The 5,553-nt window shown below is 38.9% G+C and overlaps 1 pseudogene; it reads left to right on the plus strand.

Moving 5' to 3' along the window:
• Positions 1 to 1,993: 1,993 nt before the first annotated feature.
• On the plus strand, positions 1,994 to 3,129 carry Oat-ps1 (ornithine aminotransferase, pseudogene 1; annotated as a pseudogene).
• The last annotated feature ends 2,424 nt before the right edge of the window (positions 3,130 to 5,553 follow it).

Below are 5,553 nucleotides of genomic sequence, written 5' to 3' on the forward strand. Positions count from 1 at the left end.
GATGCAACAGAAAATGAAGTAACAAGTATATAGTCCTGTGGGATTGTGACATGTAGTTTCACTTGACAGTAAGTCTCTACCCCAAATAAATTGCAGATTAAGAGGTGCCCAATTAGTGGCTTCATGGTCACAGCTCATGATGCAGCTTGAGTTTTCAAGTGTCAATGCTTTTTCTGTTAGAAGAACAAATTTAAGATGAGTTAAAGCTGATTATTCAGTTGGTCCATAGACACAGTGTTTCATGGTTTGGCCAGAATGACTTCACTCTCTCTTATCCAGAGTCCATCCTGGTTTCGGTCCTTTCAAGACTATAAGTGTTCTGAAATCCCCCTGTACAAGAAAGGTTTCAAAAACAGGCATACTTTTTTTTATAGACAGCTTGAATTCCTCCAAGTTTCTATGTGCTTGGCTTCTGATACAGATAAGTGTCCTTTCATTTTTCTCTCCTCTTTGAGATATGTTCTCTTAGCTGACTAAAAAATATTCCTCTGTTGGTTATAAATCCAAGTCATGATAACTCTGTCTCAGGTGGACTTTGATGTCTAGGATCTGCAGTGGGCTTTCCTCCTGACTAGTGCTACGCAGGCATAAGCATGCTTGGTTCTCAGAGTTTACTCAGGCAGGATCCTTTCATTTCTCTGATGATCAAGAACAGAAGGCCTAGTAGCCACAGGGAAAAAATGACAAGAGCTATGTTAATGTCTTAACCTATCCACTTCTGTTCCTCAACCACTCAAAAATTATCTGTGTGACACGATATCAAAGGTCTGTCCAATTTGAGGGAGATTGGTATTCTATGAGTATTTACTTAAGTGGTGACACAATTTAAATAAAAACTGTGTTCTATTGTGATAGTACATGCCTTAAATGATCCTCCTTGTAAGTTCCTGCACAATTCTGCCAGTCCATCTCAAGCCTACTGCCAAAGAGATGCTCCCTCAAAGTGATGTTTTTAATCAATGCCCATAGTATCTTCTCAAACTTTATTTTTTAAATAAAAATATTTGTCTCTCTGGTCATTTCTATACCTTGCAGAGTACCATCAGATTGGATTTCCCTCAAAGCTTTCTTCTTCTCCAAGGGCATCAAAATATAGTCTGGAAAGAAAGGAAACTTCTAATGTTTTGTAACACAGTAGGCTGACTACAGTTTACAAAATTAATTGCATTTTAAAAAATACCAGAGGATTGTGAATGTTCTCACACAAAGAAAACAGAAATTTTGAGGAGATGGAAATCCCAAATAGTCAAACCTGTCACTATGGATGTGTTGAACTAGCACACTGGACCAAATGTGTATGATTCTTGTTTCAATTTTAAAAGTTAAATAAAATACATTGGTTTTCAATATTCTTTCAGAAATATTTCAGTTTCAAGCACATGGCTATGTCCACCATAACTTATCACCATGTGTAGCCTTGGAGCAACCATGAAATTAGACCTGCACATCGAGCTTCCTGGCTAAAGTATGGTCAGTGGAACTTAGCAGACTCTGTCAGGTCTCCCTGCCCTCCCACTCTTGAAGGACTGAGACAATGTTTTCCAAAGTCACAAGTTTGAAGACCCTTGCTGCTCTGCAACAGGGAGTCCATGCCTCAGTCACTTCTGCTGCATCTGTTGCAACTAAGAAGACAGTGCAAGGCCAGTCATCCTCTGAGTAAATTTTTTATACAGGAATCTAAGTATGATGCACACAATTACCATCCTCTACCTGTAGCCCTGGAGTAAGGAAAGGGCATTTCTGTGTGGGATGTGGAAGGCAGGCAATACTTAGATGTCCTGCATGCTTAGGGTGCTTTCAGATCAGCCAAGGGCACTGCCACCCCAAGATCATATGCCGTGAAGAGTCAGAAGCATACACTGACATTAATATCTCAGGCTTTCTTTAACAATTCCCTTGGTGAATACACGGAGAACATTCACAAGGTCTTCAACTACGACAAGTTCTTCCCGTGAACACAGGAGTGAAAGATGGAGAGACTGTCTATAAGTTTGCTTGTTGTTAGGGCTACACCATGAAAGACCTCCAGGAATACAAAGCAAAGAATGTTGGGGGCCAAACACTGTCTACAATCTCCAGTTCCACATATCCAGTTATGGTAGCTTTGGACCCTTCATGCCATGCTTTGAAACCATCCCATATAACAATCTGCCTGCATGGCAGCATGCCCTTCAGGATCCAAATGCTAATGCATTCATGGTGGTGCCCATCCAGGGTGAAGCAGGTGTTACTGTTCCAGATCCAGGATACCTGATAGGAGTTTGAGAATTCTGCACCAGGTCCTATTTATTGCTGATAAAATACAGTCAGTATCAGGCAGAATTGGGAGGTGGCTAGCTGCGGATTATGAGAATGTCAGACCTGACATAGTTTTTCTTGGGAAGGCTCTTTCTGGTGGCTTATACTCTGTGTCTACAGTGCTGTATTATAATGAGATAATGCTGACTGGATGAGCATGGCTTCACATATCGTGGCAATCCACTAGGCTGACAAGTTGCCAATGTATCTCTTGATGTATAGTAGAAGAGAAAGAATCTTGCTAAGGATGCAGGCAAGATGGGCATTATTTTGAGAAAGGAGCTCATGAAGCCACCCTCTGGTGTGACTGCTATAAGAGGGAAACAGTTGCTAAATGCCATCATCATCAGAAAAACCAAAGATTGTAATTTTTGGATGGTGTGTGCGTGCAACTCCCAGATAATGGGCATCTAGCCAAGCCAACCCATGCTACCAAGCGATATCATGAGGGTCACAACTCCTCTTGTGATCAAGGAAGATGAGATCTAGGAGTCAGTGGAAATCATAAATAAGACCATCTTATCCTTCTAAGAGTAGGAACTGCTCACTGGCCTCTGGAAGCCATCTTTAGACAGGGCTTTTGTGAAACTCTGCATACAAAGGGCAGATTCAAATTATCAATTTGAATACAAATTCAAATAAAAAATTCAGTTGATGTATACTAGAGTGACACCTAGGGACCTGTAGGTGGCTGTGTGACAGAAGAGTAAGAGGGAGTAGCATCACTTTTAGGTTTTGACTGTGTGGGAACTTTCTAAGGAGAAACAGATCATCTGTATACAGCCTGCAAATCCAGTCCTGCATTAATTCACATACGTTTTTATAATTCTCTTGCTGGTGTGAATATTTTATATTTGGCAATTATTTATAAGACAGTACATAAGACATTTGCTTAAAATCATGCAGTTTAATCATTATAATCAATAAATGTCAAGATGATTGAAGATCAAGCATATATAAAATACTAGTTTTCAGTAAACTTGCATTGACCAACACCTGAATGTATTGTATAGATTCTGAGATTTCATTTCTAAATTACACTTTAAGTGGTGGGTTGCAATTTGCAAAATATTTATTTTTAGTATTTTTTGAATAAAGCTTAATTTTTCTTTTTTATCCCAACAGAGTATTTTGTATTTCCATTTTAGTAATAAGCAATGTATTATTTCACCCTTAAGACAGACATTTCATCTCCTATTGAGATCATTGGGTGTGCTTCAGGCTTTTTATTCTAAATAAAGCTATGACCAGTTCATATATACTTGCATATGGGCATACAATTTAATGTCCATGAGCATAAAACAACATTTTCCTTTGATAGTTAACTCATGATTTATAATATGCATACTAACACAGAATGAACATGATAGCTATAACTACACAAAAATAATATTTTAAGGTTGAATAGCCAAAACTTTTTATTGACACGTTTCATGAAGAGAAGCTTGGAGAGCCCAAGCTGCTGAATAGAAAAGCTTTGAGGGATGGGAAGAGGACCAATGCTGTCTCTGGAGAGGCTATTGAAAAAGTGGAGCTGAAGGTGCTGGACCTCCAGAGCAGAGAAAGACAGGAAGTAGAGAGTGAGGTGGGCAGGAGCACCTGCAGACACTGATGCAAGGTTTAGGCCAGGAGATAGTGAGTTGCTCCTGTCCACCCAATTTACCTTCCTAAAAGTTTCATGACTGAACAAGCAAATGAAACGGAAGTTTAAGTAGGTAACAATCAACATTGCCCTTGTACTTTAGATGGGGGAAATAAGTAACCTCTCTGTAGAGGGAAATCCAAGGGAGTCATACCACGCTCTCCCAAATAGAAAACTCACAAAGAAAGGTACACTTTCGTTTACCGTAACACCAACTCCACAACAGACTAGCATGTAGAGCTCTTTTTTCAAACTTAACATAGCTATGCACTTTATGCTGTTGAACCAGAAAAACCACAAATATACTAGTTGGACTCCAGAAGACAAAAGGAAAGAGGGCCATGAGCAGAATAAAGACTATTGATGAAAGTCTCAACACAAATGAATGGCAGTAAATCCATGAGGAAGTTTGAGCACAGGATGCACTGTTAGGGGTGGTAATGAAGTTATATCAAGTACAAAGGCGGGAAAGGAAACAGAGAGGTTAAAGTCAAGTCTAACCGCTGCAGCTTACCAAGCAGTGGTCCTGCATGGCGGAAGCTGAACATTCAATATACACCTCCTTTAGGAATACCAAAGGGAGGAGAAGCCCTTGGTCCTGCCAAGGCTGGATCCCCTCCGCCCCCCCCCCATCCCTGGGGAATGTCAGGGCAGGGAGACGGGAAAGGGTGGGTTGTTGGGTAGGGGAAAGGGGATAACATTGAAATGTAAATAAAAATATCCAATAAACAAACAAACAAAATGTCATAAACTGGTGATGAACAATCTATTGTAGGTAAAAAGACAGAAAAATAAATGATTGGTTAGTTTATACAAGACTTCAAAATAAGACATAAGCAGCTGACTTTTCTCTTGACAAAACCTTGCTACCTTATGACATAAAAACTATTGCTTTAAACTTATGATGCACTCGTGGGGCTAGGAAAATAGATAAGGAATGTTTAATCAAGTACTGGTTTTAATGAAAAGACATGTACACGATAAAAAAATAAAAAGAATTCCCTCAAGAATTCTCTAAAGGGCTTGCCTGAGTTTGGTATTAGCAAGGTTTCTACTGCAAATTGTAATTTCAAAAGTCCTCTTTTGGGGACCTAAGATATGAAAGTGCTTTCTGATCGCTCACGTTCAATTCGAACACACCAGTTCATGAACTCTAAGCTCACGGCTCCTACTCGCCTGTTCGTGAGGCACTCCTAACTGTGTATCAATGGAGGAGAAAAATACAACCATAAATCCTTCTTAAATATAAACGGATAATCAAAAGTTTTCACAGTAAGCAAGAAGAAAAATATAAAATATAAATATCTAGATAAGTTAACAGGAACTTTAAAAAGGTAGAGCAATCCAAAAGAAATGTTTTAAAAAATGATAATCCCTTCCAGACATTCAAAAAAGACTATAGGTCCAAAACAAGAATATGATGCTATGAAAAAATGAATTATAAAGATTTGCTTGAGTGAATGTTTGGTGTTGAAACAATAAATACATTTAAGAGACATCAAGAATTATAGAGAAAATACAAAAATACTAAATGTGTGTGTGAGAGGGGACAAATAAATAGAGAAAGTGGAAGAAGTTTTGAAGCCAAGAGAAAGCCTTAAACTTTCGTTTGA

Source organism: Rattus norvegicus, chromosome 2 (assembly GCF_036323735.1).
Source record: "Rattus norvegicus strain BN/NHsdMcwi chromosome 2, GRCr8, whole genome shotgun sequence".
In the NCBI taxonomy this organism is placed as follows: Eukaryota; Metazoa; Chordata; class Mammalia; order Rodentia; family Muridae; genus Rattus; species Rattus norvegicus.